The 18,761-nt window shown below is 44.9% G+C and overlaps 1 protein-coding gene and 1 long non-coding RNA gene across 4 annotated transcripts in view; one reads left to right on the top strand and one right to left on the bottom strand.

Annotated features, from left to right (window-relative positions):
• GRM5 (glutamate metabotropic receptor 5) overlaps window positions 1–18,761 on the bottom strand; it is a 598,074-nt gene that overhangs the window by 52,335 nt on the left and 526,978 nt on the right. The window lies entirely within an intron of this gene.
• The window catches only part of LOC122430928, a 262,437-nt gene that overhangs the window by 47,697 nt on the left and 195,979 nt on the right, over window positions 1–18,761 (top strand). Inside the window, exon 1 of one of the 2 annotated variants that reach the window (XR_006266406.1) lies at window positions 10,984–11,039. The exons of the other annotated variant lie outside the window; for it this stretch is intronic. This is a non-coding gene — a long non-coding RNA (uncharacterized LOC122430928). Of the gene's footprint in view, window positions 1–10,983; window positions 11,040–18,761 lie in introns of those variants that run through there. 2 annotated transcript variants of the gene reach the window in all.

The following is an 18,761-nucleotide window of genomic DNA, read 5'->3' as shown; positions in this document are numbered from 1 at the left end:
GCCTCCTTCACGGGGCTGTCTCAAGGATTCAGTGGATGTTTGTGAGGAACTGATAATAGTGCCTGCCATGTGCTGAGTGTTCATGAAAGTAAGCTGTCGTCATCAGCGTCATCACTGTGATTGTCCTTTTTTCACATCCTACACGGCACCTTCCCTTCTCTAGGTCCTGCCTGTTTAAACCTTGAGCCGGCTTGCCTCCAGCTTGATTTCACATCGAGCAGCAGTGACTGCCTGACCCCGCCCGCAGCGTCCTTTCTCACCCCCTCCCACCCCAGATCCCCTCCCCATCTCACTTGCACTGAGCCCCAGATATGAAGGGCTGCATGCAGAATCTGACTCATTAATTTTCACTGAGGTTGAGGGCTGGGACCTGTCTCTTCACCCTGCCTTGCTCCTCTCCAGAAACAGTGGGACTAAGCATGTGACCCAGCAGACTGGCTTCTCAGGCTTTAGAGGAAGCCTTACATTTTGGGGTGTCTTAGGGCTGAGGTTCTTAACTGTAGCAACTGAGTTCAAACCCTGAGGTAGGCACTCGCCCTGGTGAGCAACTGTCTTTATCTCTCTAAGCCTCATCGGCATAGTGGGCATACTGACCCTCCTGAGCTGTAAGAAACATACTGGAAAGAAAAAAAAAGAAACATACTGGATAAAATAAATCTTACTCATGGGCACTTGGTGTACCCTCAGTAAATGGAAGCTTTTGATGGGAGTCAGTTTGATTCCTGAAGACTCAACACTGGTAACAGGATCTATGGGATTTGAAAGGCATTTCTGGTGGAAAAGTGAGTGGCAGGAGAATATTTAGGCAAGGCTCCTCTGTGATATGTGAGAATAATAGGCATGTTATAAAAATCTGGCATTCGTGTGCTAGGAAGTAACGTTGATTTTTTTCCCCAGGTTTTATATGCTATATTGTTTTTGTGGGTATAGAAATATGATAGCAACAATGACGAGGAAACGAGCGTGTTGGTGTGAGGAATCTCCTTCAGTTGGTACAGCCAGGAGTCAGAACATCTGCTGTTGGCAGTGCTTCCATAGGAGTTAGCGTCTGGCTCTGTGCATCAGGCTCTTTGCATGAGCCCATGGTGGTGGTTGCGTATCCCAGGTGCATAAGGTGAGAACTCCTATGGCAGAAACACGCTGTCCGTTCTTAGATGCCCAGACTCCCCCCTGGCACCAGTGCAGGCGAGGGACCTGGTCCACTGACTGCGGGGGGTGGGGACGAAAGTTGCAGGGCGAGAAAGAAGGAAAGAAGGCGGGGCATCTGGAAGCAGCTGACACCCAGAGTCTGGCCCTTCACCATCTCTCAGGACGGGTAGAGATGCCCTGGAGTTTAGAGGCTGTCTGCTCCTTTCAGCCCACAGCTTGCGCTCTGTCTGCACAGTTTTCCCTGGAGAAGCAGTCACAAAGCAGTGTCTGCACAGTGAATACAATTAAACGAAAGCCTCTGGAAATGTCCAAGGGGAAATTAGATAACCTGTGCCTTGATGCTGGGATCTGGAGTTTGAAGGTGAAAGAGACAGGCCAGACGCCCGAGGTCTGTGCCCGCCCGGCCCCCGTTCGGCACATTAGCATCCTGCCACGGTGTCTTTGCACGCTCTCCACTGAAGTCGGTGTGCCTGGTTTTCCTCAAGTATCATCAGATATTGCAGACATCCTTTGGATGAAAACAAATCCTGGAGTTAGACTCCAGTTGTGAGGGGAGGTTGGAATTGATTTTTCCTTAGATTTTCATTAGTGAACTATCGAAAGGGAAAGGCGCTTGCTAGTCCGCTTGCGGGCTGGAACACTGGGCCCTGTTTGCTGCCCTGGCGGCCGCCAGCTCTGTGCCCGGAGGAGCAGAGCCTGCTTCGCCTGGGCCCATCCTTCCGGTGAGGGGCTGCACTCCGGGCTGTGCCCGGTGGCCGGAGAGTCCCTGTGAGACGTGTCTGCGGTCACTCTGGACTCGGGTCCCCCCTCATTTCCCTCAGATGCCCCCGCATTGTCACCGTGTGTCTGTCTGGGTCGGAGCACACTTTCCGTGGTGCCAGGCTCGCCCCAGTGAGTCAAGTGGGCCCTGCTTCCCTCGGCTGCTGACCAGGACTCCGCTGGGATCTGGAGTACCATGGACAGGACATAACCTCGGGAGAGGCTGAGATGGAATGGGTAGCACAGTGGGGCCCGTGGATACAGAGCAGCAAAGTCGGGGCTCAGTAGGGCTTTTATTTCCTCTTGGGACCACAATCACAATTTACTGACTTTCTGCTAGGGGTGATGAGAAACCTGGGGATTGAATAATTCAACCTAGGGATGAATAACAAGATGATCTTGTCTGAGTGATCTCTAGTTGCGTGTGTGTGTCTCACACTGAACCAGAATAAAACCTTGGAGAATGTCATGGAACTGCACAGGAGTTCTGTGTAAAGAAGATGAAAATCTCTTCTCTGTCTGCTTGAATCAAGGTATCTTTTCAGGAGTGTTGGTGCTCCAGATATTACAGAAGGTGTGTGTTTTCTACTGCTTCTATAATGAATGACCACAAACTTAATGACTTAAATTTATTATCTTACAGTTCTATAGATCAGGAATCCAATAGGGCTTCCATTAAGTTAAAATCACAGTGTTAAGAGGGCCTCATTCTTCCTGAACCTCCAGAGGATGATCCATTTCCTTACCTTTCCAGCTTCTAGAGGCTGCCTTCTCCTCTAGACCCTTCCTCTATCTTCTAGGTCAGAATCTTCAGTTCTCTCTGACTCTGATATCCCTGCCTTCCTCTTGTAAGCATGTGTACTCGGTCATGTCTGACTCTTTACGGCCCTGTGGACTATAGCCCGCCAGGCTGCTCTGTCCATGGGATTCTCCAGGCAAGAATACTGGAGTGGGTTGCCGTGCCCTCCTCCAGGGGATCTTCCCAACCCAGGGATCAAACCAGTGTCTCTTGTGTCTCCTGCATTGGCAGGCAGATTCTTTACCACCAGTTCCAATAAGGACACTAGTGATTACACTGGGCCCACTGGGATAATCCAGGATAATCTCTTCTCAGGATCCTGAACATAGCCACATCCTCAAAGTCCCTTTGCCATGGAGGCAACATACTCACAGGTTCCAGGGAACGGGGCGTTGCCATGTTTGGGAATCATTATTCTTCCCATCACAGCGGGCATCCATGCTGATACTGTTCCACCCTGTATCTCCTTGTTCTACCCGTGCCATCTAAGCCTGGAGAAACTGTCTTTGCTTGTCGGCTTTTACTCCTGTTGCTCTGGCAGTATTATGTGGTGACCGCATACTGGGATTCTGGCCAGTGTGTGCCCCAAGGCCTTTTCACATTCCCGCTAGCTAGCCATAGCCCCCAGCTGGCACTGAGGCGCTGCGTATCTAGACCTGCGTGTAGAGGAGTGGCTCCTGGTCTTGGACTCGCCATGGGGGGCACATGGGCAGGCCCCACCGTCAAAAGTGGACAGAGGAGGAAGAACATGTTAGGGTCATTTCTGAGACTGCTGTGGCCTTTACAGGGTGAGCAGAGAGTATGCTGCAGAGGCCGGCCAACAGCCAGCCTCTTGTAACAGCAGGCAACGCCCTAGAGTTTAACGATTCCGCAGAGCAAAAGCCCTCACGGGGGGCAGACAGGAAGGGGGGACAATTACCCACTTGCTATATCCTCTTCAGGACTTATCAGTGATGCTGTTGTAGAAAAAACATGGTGTTTAGATTCAGAGGACCCTGTTTGAATACCATCCGTTTCTCTTAGCAGCTGTGCCGTCTTGGACAAAACCACCTCTTTACACTTGAGTTCTCTCACTTTTAAAACAAGGCAGAATAATAATACAATACCATCTACTTCATGTGGTTGCTGTGAACTTGCCATATGGAAGGTGGTGCTTCTCAAAGCATGAGGCCTGTGTCGGCAGCATGTTAATCGGTATCGACCACTATTATCTCTCAATGGTGGTTGGGACTTGCTTAACAGACGTGGATCGTTCCTTCCCTTATCTTCCCTGGGAGCTTCGTTGGGTTTACCACGCTTTGTTTTCAGTTATTGTCTGTTTTTTGGAAGAGGAAGGTCAGTGCCCCATATGTTTGTTTCCCAACTCGTGGTCTCTCTTTTTCTGTCCAGTTTAAACAGCCACGTGAATAACAGATTGGAGAAAACAGAGTGATTAGTTTGCATTTGGGGCTCCGCCATTTTAACTCAGCAGAGAGAGTTCCCTGGCAGCTCCCACCACCTGGGGTATCCGTTGTGTGCCCATCAGGGACGTGGTAACTCTTTCCTTCTACTGCTTTTTCTTTTTTGGTTAAACATAAGTGAATAATGTGAGCATGTACTTGCCTCACCAAACAGAGCTTCATATTATGTTATGTATAAAATTCACCACAGGGGTTCGTCATCTTGTTTCTATACATTAGGTGAAGTGGAACTGCATGTTCTAGGCCAAGTTAAAAGTCCATTTTTTGTTTTTTTCATGAAGAAGTATAAATGCATTACCAAAACCACAAGGAGAATGACAAAAACGGCCAATTTCCTACAAGTCACCTTGAAACTCTGAGGAAGACCTGACTGCTAAAAAAGTAGTTTAATGGAAATTTCTTAATGCACCATTTAAGAATATGATGGAAATGTGGGAGTTGGGGGGGGGGCGGGGAGGAGCCCCCAGGATATAGCAGTGATTGTCCAGTAATTCAGGCCAGATTTGGGCCTCCTAGGTGGTACTAGTGGTGAAGAACCAGCCTGCCAGTGCAGGGGACCTAGGAGACTTGGGTTCAGTCTGGGGGTTGGGAAGATCCCCTGGAGAAGGAAATGGCAACCCACTTCAGTATTCTTGCCTGGAGAATCCCATGGACAGAGGAGCCTGGTGGGCTACAGTCCACGGGGTCACAGAGTCGGACTCGGCTGAGCGACTGAGCACACACTTATAGGCCAGATTTACATGGTCAAACATTTCTATTTCAGTACTTTCCCAATGAGTGATGTTACGGAGCCTCCTCATATTATGTCCCCAGAGCTGTGTAGGGGGTCGACAGGAGCCGAGAAGGCCCCGTGATGAGGGGTCACATCTCATGAACCTGGACACGCTCCGTGTCATGCTCTCAATGACCCTGTGAGCTCAAAGCAGAGAGTGGTGTGTGTTGTTGTCCTCACCGGCCAGAGGCTCCGGCTAAGACCTCAGCTCGGACACGGCAGAGCCGCCAGGACTGGAATCCACGTCCTTGCCGACCAGACTCACTTCCCCACACCACACTGCTTCTGCCAAGTCAGAAGGTAAGTGGCACCAAAGGCTACCTCGTTGCATGACGTCACCTCAACTGATCTGTCTCTGTATCAAAAAAGGTCACCTTTGGGGTCATTTTCCTGGGTGTAAAATCAGAATCAAAATATGAATATTGTATGTGACAGAAATATGTTCATGGTGCCCTTATTTATGAACAACAACAATAACATGGGCTACATGGTTGAGAAAATGAATGTTTAATTCATATTAGAATGAAAAAAAAATCTATGGACTTGGGTTTGAATCCAAAACTTACTACTTATTAAATATGCACTAAATTAAGTAGCTTCATCTGTACACATCTCTGTTTACTATGTTTTCTTATCCGTGGATGGGGATAATGCTTTCTATTATATAATATTGTGTGAAGACCCAATGAGACAATGTATGTCAAAGTGCCTGGCACAGTGTCTGTAGCAAAGTAGTTGCACAGTAAGTGTTTGCTACATAAAGGATGAAGCAGGAAATCAGTCTTGAATATTCACTGGAAGGACTGATGCTGAAGCTGAAACTCCAATACTTTGGCCACCTGATGCAAAGAGCTGACTCATTGGAAAAGACCCCAATGCTAGGAAAGACTGAAGGCGTTGGGGGAGAAGGGGACGACAGAGGATGAGATGGTTGGATGGCATCACTGACTCAATGGACATGAGTTTGAGCAGGCTCCAGGAGATGGTGAAGGACAGGGAAGCCCGGGGTACTGCAGTCCTTCGGGTCACAAAGAGTCGGCCACGACTGAGCGACTGAACTGAACTGAGATCACTAGTAATCAGTATTGTAGAAGCACAAATGAATCTGTCTGTTGTCTAGCAGGAAGAAAGGGTGGGGAGGCGTCCAGCTGATGTTGGAAGGTGGCTCCAAGTATGAGGAAATCAGACATCTTAGGTGGGTGTTAGGTACTTCCCTGGTTACCAGCGCAGGGGACATGGGTTTGATCCCCGGTCTGGAAAGATCCCACTGCTGTGGGGTAACTAAGCCTGGCACCCCAACTACTGAGCCCGCACCCTAGAGCCCACGGCCCACAAGAAGAGAACCCACCACAGTGAGAAGACTGTGTGCCGCAGCTAGAGAGTGGCCCCCACATGCGGCAGCTAGAGAAAGGCCATGCATGGCAACCAAGACCCAGTGCAACCAAAATAAAACAGGTCAGTAAACACAGTGATAAGAAGAAATGAAGTGGGTGTTAAAGAGGTTATTGGAAGGTAATCGAGAGAGCAGGGAGGTGGTTGGTAGAGAGTTCCTCCGGCTACACCTCTTCCCCGCCCGCCTCTCCAGCCCACTCCTGTAAAGTGCTGGCCCACGTTTCACACCCTCTGAGTCCCTGCATGCACCGCTCGGCTCAAACCTCTGGGCTCTCAATCATACTCTTGCTCAGAACAGTGTACCCCTTGGTTTTCACCTGACTTGTGTCATCTTCCATCCATCGGGATTCAACCCAGGTATCACCGTCCTAGGAAGCCTTCCCGAGACCTTCAGATCGGGCAAAGTGCCCTGAGTGACCTCTGCTTCTGTGTGCATTTCTTCCTTTATTCCTTCATGAAAGTGAAAGTGAAGTCGTGTCTGACTCTTTGCGACCCTCTGTCCAAGAGATTTCCCAGGCAAGAATACTGGAGTGGGTAGCCATTTCCTTCTCCAGGGGATCTTTCTAACCCAGAGATCGAACCCCGGTCTCCCACATTGCAGACAGAGGCTTTACCATCTGAGTCAGCAGGGAGGCCCCTTACTCATATGCTATAAAAATTAATGATTTGTGTATGGGTTGGTTTTCCCCACTACTCTGTGAGCTGCTCCTAAGGCCAGTTTGTGTCTTATTTATCTTTATACTCCTAGTTAGAACTCAGCAATGTGCCTGATATTAAGGGATTACTTTAAAAACACTGGTTGGAATTAAACTGAACTGGACCAAGCTGGGAAACATCAGGATTCCTTGCCTGTTTCATGAGATTTTATATGAGATTGTGTGTGTGCATGCTCAGTCGTGGCTGATTCTTTGCAACCCCAGGGCCTGTAGCCCTTCAGGCTCCTCTTTCCATGGGATTTTCCAGGCAAGAATTCTGGAGTGGGTTGCTATTCCCTTCTCCAGGGGATCTTCCTGACCCAGGGATTGAACTCACGTCTCCTGCGTTTCCTGCATTGGGAGGTGGATGCTTTACACTGAGCCACCCAGGAAGCCCTTATATGAGATTAGACAGAGCAAAAGGAGGGTCGGGGGAGAAAGGAGAGGAAGGAGAACTATTATTATACATGAAAGTAGTATAAATCCTCGTAATTCCTAGTTATAATAAAATGATATTATTAATAAGCATAATAAGTAGTAAAAATTGGTCAGCCAGATTTTTTTCCCTCACAAGCAGAATCTACACAGATATTTCAACATCACCACTCATCGAGAAGATTTCAGGCAGCCCTTAAAGTTCAGATTTTATCTCACAGGCTTCTGTGTACATTATTCATATGCAGCATAAAAGTAAATCATGTCAGGCTCAGCTGAAGGTATGACCATACCCAGAAAATACAGTACAGAAAAGAAACAGGGAGCAGTTCTCAGGGAAGCTCCTTGGAGGAGAGTCCTTCTCCACGCCCATGTGGTCTTGTTTTTCCTAAGTCCAGGCCACAGTGTATAAGAACTGGAATGGAGAATATCCGTTTAGTAGTTAACACGCATAGACTCTGAAACTAGCCTGCTTTTCTCCTAATCCTGCCTTTTCTATTTAGTCTATGTGGATACGAGCAGATAAATTCACCTCTGCTTGCCTCAGTTTCCTCATCTGTAAGGATTAAAAGAGTTACTACTTGTAAGGGGCTTAGAGCAATACCTGGCCCATAGCACGTGCTCAGTAAATGCAATTATCCACTATCGTTAGTCCTTCTTTTTTCATTGTCAAATGCCAGTGTATCTCAGACATCATTTTTTGTTATCTGTCCATCCATCCAGCCATTCATTCGTTGATTTAACAAGTGTGTTTGCACACTGACTATGTGTCTGGTACTGTGTTGGGTGCCAACTACACAGAAAATGAGTAAGACATGGCTCATGTGCTTAGTAAATTCTTGATATTGTGTGTACACGTGCACACATGCATGTGGGTAAGGGTGTCACAGTTAAGCAGGTAATAATAACAAAGATGATAAATTCTGTGTAGGGAGAAGCTCATTTGGATTGTGAAGAGAGAGACCTAATGCCCCTGTAATGTCCCAGATGGTCAGGGCAGAATTTCCAGTAGAAATGAAACCAGATCTGAAAGAGACACGTGCACCCTAATGTTCATCGTGGCACTGTTTATAATAGCCAGGACATGGAAGCAACCTAGATGCCCATCAGCAGATGAATGGATAAGGAAGCTGTGGTACATATACATCATGGAATGTTACTCAGCCATTAAAAAGAATTCATTTGAATCAGTTCTAATGAGATGGATGAAACTGGAGCCCCTTATACAGAGTGAAGTAAGCCAGAAAGATAAAGAACATTACAGCATACTAACACATATATATGGAACTTAGAAAGATGGTAATGATAACCCTATATGCAAAACAGAAAAAGAGACACAGATGTACAGAACAGACTTTTGGACTCTGTGGGAGAAGGTGAGGGTGGGATATTTTGAGAGAACAGCATTGAAACATGTATATTATCCAGGGTGAAACAGATCACCAGCCCAGGTGGGATGCATGAGACAAGTGCTCGGGCCTGGTGCACTGGGAAGACCCAGAGGAATCAGGTGGAGAGGGAGGTGGAGGGGGGATCGGGATGGGAAATACATGTAAATCCATGGCTGATTCATGTCAATGTATGACAAAAACCACTACAATGTTGTAAAGAAATTAGCCTCCAACTAATAAAAAAAAAAAAAAAAAAAGGGGTCTGAATTGGCCAAGTGAGAGCTGAAGGTGAGTGGGGCCAGGTATACTTAATATCAATGGGGCCACCTTGATAGAGGCCTGAAAGCTGGAAACTTGTGAGCAGGTCAGTATGGAAAGTCAAGCGGGGAGGGGTGAGATGCAAGGCCGGCCAGGGAAGGGGTTGTGATATTAGCAGGGGCCTTCCCTGCCAGGAAGAGAGAGCCCTTCTCTGTCCTATCTTAGCCAGTAAAGAAGTCCTGAGGACATCTAAGTAGAGATTGAAATGTTTAAATAATTTTTATCATTTGAATTGGTTCCTTTGGAAAGTTTTGCTGATTCTTAACATGTACAATTTACTGCTGCTACCTTTGGGCCCCTCTGTTCCCCTGTAGACTCTTAGTAAGTACCCTGTATCCCTTTACTGAACTTCAGTCTATTCAGTTCAGTCGCTCAGTCATGTCCGACTTTTTGCGACTCTGTGGACTGCAGTACGCCAGGCCTCCCTGTCCATTACCAACTCGCGGAGTTTAATCAAACTCATGTCCATCGAGTTGGTGATGCCATCCAACCATCTCATCCTCTCTCATCCCCTTCTCTGAGCCTTCAATATTTCCCAGCATCAGGGTCTTTTCCAATGAGTCGGCTTTTTGCATGAGGTAGCCAAAGTATTAGGGTTTCAGCTTCAGCATCAGTCCTTCCAATGAATATTCAGGAAGTGTTGATTTCCTTTAGGATTTGACCGGTTTGATCTCCTTGAAGTCAAAGGGATTTCTAGAAGTCTTCTCTAACACTGCAGATTTGAAAGCATCAGTTCTTCAGCACTCAGTTTTCTTTATAGTCCAACTCTCGCATCCACACATGACCACTGGACAAACCAGAGCTTTGACTAGACGGACCTTTGTCAGCAAAGTCATCTCTGGGTTTTAATATGCTGTCTAGGTTTGTCATAGCTTTTCTTTTAATTTCATAGCTGCCAGTCATCATCCACAGTGATTTTGAAGCCAAAGAAAATAAAATCTGCCATTATTACCCTTTTTTCCCCTTCTGTTTTCATGAAGTGATGGGGCAGGATGTCATGGTCTTAGTTTGTTAAATGTTGAGTTTTAAGCCAGATTTTTCACTCTCCTCACCTCATCAAGAGTCTCTTTTGTTTCTCTTCATTTTTTTGCCATTAGGGTAGTACCATCTGCATTTCTGAGGTTATTGATATTTCTCCCAGCAGTCTTGATTCCAGCTTGGGATTCATCTAACCTTGCATTTTGCATGATGTACTCTGCATAGAAGTTAAATAAGCATGGTGACAATATATAGCCTTGGCATACTCCTTTCCCAATTTTGAACCTGTCTGTTGTTCCAGGTCTGGTTCTAACTGTTGCTTTTGACCTGCAAACAGGTTTCTCAGGAGGCAGTTAAGGTGGTCTGGTATTCCCATCTCTTGAATAATTTTCCACAGTTTGTTGTGATCCACAGAATCAAAGGCTTTAATGTAGTCAATGAAGCAGATGTAGATATTATTCTGGAATTCCCTTGCTTTTTATATGATCCAGGGGATGTTGGTAATTTGATCTCTTGTTTCTCTGCCTTTTCTAAAATCCAGCTCATACATCTGAAAGTTCTTGGTTCACACACAATTGAAGCCTAGCTTGAAGCGTTTTGAGCATTACCTTGCTAGCATGTGAAATGAGTGCAATTTTGTGGTAGTCTGAACATTCTTTGGCATTGCCCTTATTTGTAATTGGAATGAAAAACTGACCTTTTCCAGTCTAGTGGCCACTGCTGAGTTTTCCACATTTGAGGGCATATTGAGTGCAACATTTTAACAGCATTTTTTTTTTTTTTTTAGGATTTAAAATAGCTCAGCTGGAATTCCATCACTTCCACTAGCTTTGTTTTTAATAATACTTCCTAAGGCCCACTTGACTTCACACTCCAGGATGTTGACTCTAGGTGAGTGACCACACCATTGTGGTTATCCATGTCATTAAGACTTTTTTTTTTTTAAAAACAGTTCTGTGTATTCTTGCCACCTCTTCTTAATCTCTTCTTCTATTAGGTCCTTACTTTCTGTCCTTCATTGTCCCCATCTTTGCATGAAATATTTCCTTTGTATCTCTAGTCTTTCCCATTTTATTGTTTTCCTCTATTGCATCGTTCCCTTAAGAAGGCTTTCTTATCTCTCCTTGCTATTCTTTGGAACTGTACATTCAGTTGGGTATATCTTTCCCTTTCTTCTTTGCCTTTTGAATCTCTTCTTTTTTCATCTATTTGTAAGGCCTCCTCTGACAACCATTTTGCCTTCTTGCATTTCTTTTTCTCTCAAATGATTCTGGTCACCACCTTCTGTACTATGTTATGAACCTCCACCCATAATTCTTCAGGCAATTTGTCTATCAGATCTAACCCCTTGAAACTATTTGTTACTTCTACTGTACAATCATAGCAGATTTTATTTATATGATACAGGAATGCCTTAGTGGTTTTCCCTATTTTCTTCAATTTAAATCTGAATTTTGCAATATGGAGCTCATGATCTGAGCAACAGTAAGGTCCTAGTCTTGTTTTTGCTGACTGTATAGAGCTTCTCAATCTTCGGCTGCAAAGAGTATAATCAGTCTGATTTCGGTGTTGACTGTCTCATGATGTCCATGTGTAGAGTTGTCTCTTGTTTTGTTGGAAGAGGGTGTTTGCTAGGACCAGAGTATTCGCTTGGCAAAATTCTGTTAGCCTTTGTCTGCTTCATTTTGTGCTCCAAGGCAAAACTTGCCTGCTACTCCATATATCTCTTGACTTCTACTTTCGCATTCCAGTCCCCTAAGATGGAAAGGATGTCTTTTTTGGTGTTAGTTCTAGAAGGTCTTGTAGGTCTTCAGAGAACTGTTCAACTTCAGCTTCTTCAGTATTAGTAGTTGGACATAGACTTGGATTACTGTGATGTTGAATAATTTGCCTTAGAAATACACCAACTTCATCTGTCATTTTTGAGATTGCCCCCAAGTACTGCATTTCAGACTCTTCTGTTGACTATGAGGGCTACTCCATTTCTTCTAAGGGATTCTTGCCCACAGTAGTAGATATAATGGTCATCTGAATTACATTCACCCAGGGCTCTCAGGTGATGCTAGTGGTAAAGAATCTCCCTGCCAATGCAGGAGACGTAACAGATGCGGGTTTGACCCCTGAGTTGGGAAGATCCCCGGGAGGAGGAAATGGCAACTCACTCTAGTATCTTTGCCTGGGAAATACCATGAACATAGAAACCTGGTGGTCTACAGTCCATGGGGTCACAAAGAGTCCAACTGAGCAACTTAGTACATATGCATGTACCTCTTAAAAATAAATATGTGTATGCATGTGTATGTTCCTTTTCAGATTCTTTTCTGTTGTAGGTTATTACAAAACAGTGAGTAGAGTTCCCTGTGCTATACAGTAGCTACTTATTGCTTATCTGTTTTATATAGTGTGTATATGTTAATCTGGATACTTTTAATATCTCATTAGCTAGGTTATGAAACTATTGTGTACATACACAAAACAACCCTCATATCCCCAGGACCTAGCACAGTGCCTGGCAATCCTCAGTTCTCAGTAATTGCTTGTGAATAAATAATAAATGAAGAAGGAGTGAGGAATGCATGCTAAATGTTCTGAGTCCAGATGAGGGAAAGTCTGTGAGGTAGTTTAATCTCATAGGGTTTCATTGCGGAACCTGGGCCTTGGAAGATAAAAAAGATCTGGCGAGAGAGAAGGAAGGGGCAGACAATTCTAGAGAGGGAGAATCAGCATGCAAATCACTTCATCAAGACGAATCACCACTTAATGAAATCTAAGCAATTGGAAATCTTCAAAGCTCTGATAGTTGGATATATTGGAATTCACACAAGAGAGCCAATTTTCCGGGCAGACTGTAATTCCGGCGATGAATGTGAAAGGGCTTAGCTGGTTGCTTAGAAAATAGCCTAAAGTGGGCCTTCACGACAATGTTAATTAGACCAAAGTTAATTAGTTAATTAAAACAGAAGTGGCAAATGATAGTTTCTAAAATTAAGGTGGAGACAATGCTAATGTCTCTGCCACCTGACCAGAATCCCTGGGGAGGGTTTTACCTTCAGAGAAAATGTATCATTTAGGGCTCTAGGCCTCTGTCATTCACTTAGCCACGAAAGGCCCACTGCTTCTCACAGCCTCAGCTCCATGACCCTGGCATTTCTGACTGTTGAAGGGCCAGAACTTTAGACTCATCAAATTCAATGCTTTATTTAGGTCAGAACTGGCTTTGTGTTCATTTGTCAATTTGCAGCTGAAGTGAAGGCCCTAAACAGAAGCATGGCATTATCTTCCTGACAGTGATTTGACGCTCACCATGTCGTGCTGGAAAATTAGGGTCTAGAACCAAAATGTTAATCACAGGGACCTCTATACATTGATGGCACAAATAATACATTTCTATATATAGAAAAAATCTGTAGTGACTCACTCTCTTTTAAATAAAAATCTCCCCTTGCTATTTCAGTGAACTGAATGACTGACTCCAGGCACTTTTGTTTTTTGTGCTCTAGGATGAGCCTATTTAACTTCTCAGGAAACTTCTCGATCTGTTAGAATTAGGCTCTCTTCTTCCCTTCAGTGCTCAGAGAACAAAAGTGATTCTCTCCATGATCAGAGGTGGAATTGGATCTTTCTAGCTCCTTCTCACTGAAGATAGGAACTATTCTTCAGGCCCCCTGAACCATTTCTTCTTCTTTGGTTATGGTGATGGTTTCCAAAGAGGATCCTGCTTGTAGTATCAACTCTCCAGAACGTTAAGAGAGTTACTTGAAAAAGTAGTGTTATGCTCAGTAAGCTTGGGAAGAAATGGAAAAGAATTAACAAATGAATGATTGGTGTAAACACTGCAAGGCTTCTCAGTGTTTATCTCCAGTAATAGAGTTTTTTCAAGCTTGTTTGACCAAAAACTTTTGTTCAGGGAACGGTTTGTTACACTAGCTTACCAAAGAATATATTCTGGGAAATTCTCTGCTCTGAAGCCAAAAAGCTAAGGCCTGAGTTAAAAGCTGCTCCATAACTTACTAGTCATGAGACTATGGGCAAGTGTTCTACCCACTCTGGACCTCAAATCCTTCATTTGAAAAATGGGAATAATTATTGCTTCTACTTTAAATATTTTGTGTTGTTGCTCAATCACTCAGTTGTGTCTGACTCTTCGTGACCCCATAGATTGCATCATGCCAGGCTTCCCCGCCCTTCACTGTCTCCTGGAGTTTGCTCAAACTCATGTCCGTTGAGTCAATGATGCCATCCAACCATCTCATCCTCTTTTGCCCCCTTCTCCTCCTGCCCTCAAATCTTTCACAGCATCAGGGTCTTTTCCAGTGAGTCAGCTCTTTACATCAGGTGGCCAAAGTATTATGTGACCACTAGACAGTTCTATTAGTGTTACTCTGTGTGTGTGTGTGTGTGTGTGTGCACGTGCACGCACACGCTCAGTCACGTCTGACTTTTGTGACCCCATGGATGTAGCCCGCCAGGCTCCTCTGTCAATGGGATTTCCCTGGCAAAAATACTGGAGTGGGTTGCCATTTTCTCCTGCAGGGCGAATATTCCTCACCCAGGGATTGAACCTGCATCTCCTGCATTGGCAGGTTGATTCTTTACTTCTGAGCCACCTGGGAAGCCCATGAGTATTACTACTACTGCTAAATTACTAAGTGCTGCCACTATCCATGGTAGACACTACTCTTTGTATCCAACAAGCACCTAACACCTCCTCATTCCCTTTCAGTTTCCATAATAGAAGATGTGAAAACGAAATGAAACACATGCTTTCTTACACTCTCTTGCAGCTGCTGCTGCTGCTGCTGCTAAGTCGCTTCAGTCGTGTCTGACTCTGTGCGACCCCCTAGACGGCAGCCCACCAGGCTCCGCCATCCCTGGGATTCTCCAGGCAAGAACATATAGAGTGGGTTGCCATTTCCTTCTCCAATACATGAAAGTGAAAAGTGAAAGTGAAGTCGCTCAGTCGTGTCCCACTCTTAGCGACCCCATGGACTGCAGCCCACCAGGCTCCTCCATCCATGGGATTTTCCAGGCGAGAGTACTGGAGTGGGGTGCCATTGCCTTCTCCACTCTTGCAGCTAGGGGTAGTTATTATATGAGATCGTCTAGGCCAGTAAGACCTAAAGGCAATTCTTAGGGGACTCTGAGAAGAATACTGCTTTCCCTCATAAGGGGGTGCCATGCATGGAGCTCTTGCATGTACATCAGTAAGAGGCCTGAAGAGGTTGGCTTCAGCATAGGTGAGTGCTGGAGGAATGCCAGGAGCAGTCTAGCTTCATACTTTTTGTAACACGTGGAAATGAAAAGCAAACAAGCCATATAAGTCTCTGAAAAGCAAGTTTACTTGCAGCTGGACACTCTTCTAAAAGATTTATCTACCATCTATTGAGTGCTTTCCTTGTGTTCCTAGGAAGCATTTAATACATATGAATTTGGACACTCCTCACAACACTGTAATACCATCTCATAGGTGAGGAAGCAGACTCAAGTACCTTGTTCAAATTCACACAGAGGCTGGACTAACCTTTGGAAATGTAGTCACTATAACCTCAGAAGTTATTAATGTTTCTCACTTTAAATTGAGCTTCCCTGGTAGCTCAGACGGTAAAGCGTCTGCCGCAGTGCGGGAGGCCCGGGTTCGATCCCTGGGTTGGGAAGATCCCCTAGGGAAGGAAATGGCAACCCACTCCAGTACTCTTGCCTGGAAAATTAAGCAGTTAGTGTCCTCTTTCAAAACGGAACCCATAAAAAATTTTTAAAAAAAAATAAAAAAACGGAGCCCTTACCGTCTGCCATGAGATGTGGAAGAGACATGTATAAGCCTTTTCAGAGACAGGGCCCACACCCAGTGCAGATTTACGGCAGCCTGTGTGGGTTTACGGCAGCCTGCCTCTCCACACACCGGATGGAGGGGAGCAGAGCCAGGCAGGCCTATCATGGCAGCTTCTCCCCAGAGACTGACATCCACAGACTTAGGTTACACTGTTAAGCTCACTCTAGATCCCAGTAGTGGGCTCATTGGCATATTACAGGATGCAAACCTGAGAAGCGCAACTAATGAAGGTAATTCAGACTAAAATGTGAAAATATTTGGAGCACCCAAGTCCACTTGTTTGCCTATAATTAAGCCCCAGTGTGACAGGTAAGGTGATACACACTGGCCTCTAGAAAACTATAAAACGAGATAGAAATCCATACATAAGCAGTTATGTCTACAGTGTTCTGAACTATTGATTTTGGGCCACAGAGAAGGAATACTTAGTTCGAGGGCTCATGGGAGGTACAGAGGAATTTTTGTTGATGTTTAGTTGCTAAGTCATGTCCAACTCTTTGTGACCCCATGGACTGTAGCCCACCAGTCTCCTCTGTCCATCGGATTTCCCAGGCAAGAATACTGGAGTGGGTAGCCATTCCCTTCTCCAGGGGATCTTCCCAACCCAGGGATGGAACCTGTGTCCCTGCATTAGTAGGTGGATGCTTTACCACTGAGCCACCAAATTTTAATTTGGATCTAATTTATTTCTTAGAATTATAGCTTCAAAATGGGGAGCTGCTGTGGAATATGTGTGATGCAAGGGTATGCTAGCTTTCTCTGACTTTTCGTCTTCTTTATGTCAAAAGCAGATTCCAGCCTGAATATCTTGGTTAGTGACAGAAAGAAGTTTCTGTATAATCAGAGTGTAGCCTATCTCAGCTATAATCACATAGAAAGACCAGCATTTGCCAAGACTGCATACAGAAAAGTCAACACTAGCCAAAGTTCCCTCTGTAACTTCTTTGATATACTAATACCCAGATGTACTGACTGCAAAATCTAATCATTAATAACTACATGACTCCATGGGGGAAACAAGTTAAAATACTGCCCCAAATCTTGAGAACTCCTATTTTGTATGGACTTCCCAGGTGGCACTGTGGTAAAGAACCTGCCTGCCAGTGCAGGAGAAGAAAGACGTGGGTTTGATCCTTGGGTGGGGAAGATCCCCTCGAGAAGGGCATGGCAACCCACTCCAGTATTCTTGTGTGCAAAATCCCACGGACAGAGGAGCCTGGCGGGCTACAATCCATGGGGTCGCAAGAGTCAGATATGACCGAAGCAATTTAGCATGCATGCATGCATTAGCATTATCAGTAAATTTTGTTGCTTTTGTTGCCATTAGAAATGAGATAGTTGAAAACAGTAATCTAATGTTACTAGAGGAATGTTAGAATTATAGCAAAACATGATATCTGTGGATGGGATTAATGATCCCAGTCTTGAGCAGAAACTGATGACCCTGGAAGTGAGCACAGAGGTTATCTGTAATACAGATCACTGCAGGCTTGAGCCTGCAGTTAGAAAGTTAGATCCACTAGGGGGCAGTAGTGTGCACACTTGAAGACAAGCCAAAAATAGCTACCACTTTACTACCTTCTCCAATCCATTCATTCAACAGACATACCAAGGAATGATTACTGAGTGTCTTCTATGTGTCAAGCACCCTTCTCAGTACTTCTAGGCACTGGAGGCACAGTGATGAACAAGGTAGACAAGGCCTCCATTCCCAAGCTTACCCTGCAAAGGCTGTGCTCTTTAGTCGGGCATGCAGCCGGACAAGGTGAAAACAGAGATACTGGCTGGAGCAGGCCCAGGCTATATAATCAGTATATCTATAGGTCTGTCCTGCCTTTTATGATGCTCTCTTTGTTATTAAGATTGTCCTTATCGCATACCCAACACAGACACTTCAGGTGTGGAAAAAGTTAAGTTAGTATACGCCATTAAAGTAATGCTCAAAATTCTCCAAGCCAGTCTTCAACAGTATATGAATCAAGAACTTCCAGATGTTCAAGCTAGATTTAGAAAAGGCAGAGGAACCAGAGAACAAATTGCCAACATCCGTTGGATTCATAGAAAAAGCAAGAGAGTTCAAAAAAAACATCTACTTCTGCTTTACTGATTATGCCAAAGCCTTTGACTGTGTGGATCACAACAGACTGTGGAAAATGCTTCAAGAGATGGGAATACCAGACCATGTGACCTGCCTCCTGAGAAATCTGTATGCAGGTCAAGAAGTAACAGTTATAGCCAGACATGGATCAACAGACTGGTTCCAAATTGGGAAAGGAGCACGTCAAGGCTGTATTTTGTCATGCTGCTTATTTAACTTATATGCAAAATACATCCTGTGAAATGCTGGGCTGGATGAAGCACAAGCTGGAATAGCGATTGCTGGGAGAAATATCAATAACCTCAGATACATATATGACCGCACCCTTATGGCAGAAAACGAAGAAGAACTCAAGAGCCTCTGGATGAAAGTGAAAGAGGAGAGTGAAAAAGTTGGCTTAAAACTCAACATTCAAAAAACTAAGATCATTGCATCTGGTCCCATCACTTCATGGCAAATAGATGGGGAAAGAATGGAAACAGTGAGGGACTTTATTTTTGGGGCTCCAAAATCACTGCAGATGGTGATTGTACCCATGAAGTTAAAAAACGGTTGCTCCTTGGAAGAAAAGCTATAATCAAACTAGACAGCATTTTAAAAAGTAGAGACATTACTTTGCCAACAAAGGTCTGTCTAGTCAAAGCTATGGTTTTTCTAGTAGTCATGTATGGATGTGAGAGTTGGG

Source organism: Cervus canadensis, chromosome 29 (assembly GCF_019320065.1).
Source record: "Cervus canadensis isolate Bull #8, Minnesota chromosome 29, ASM1932006v1, whole genome shotgun sequence".
Taxonomy (NCBI): Eukaryota; Metazoa; Chordata; class Mammalia; order Artiodactyla; family Cervidae; genus Cervus; species Cervus canadensis.
Note: the sequence above shows the minus strand (reverse complement) of the source record. Positions and strands in the feature narration are given on the sequence as shown.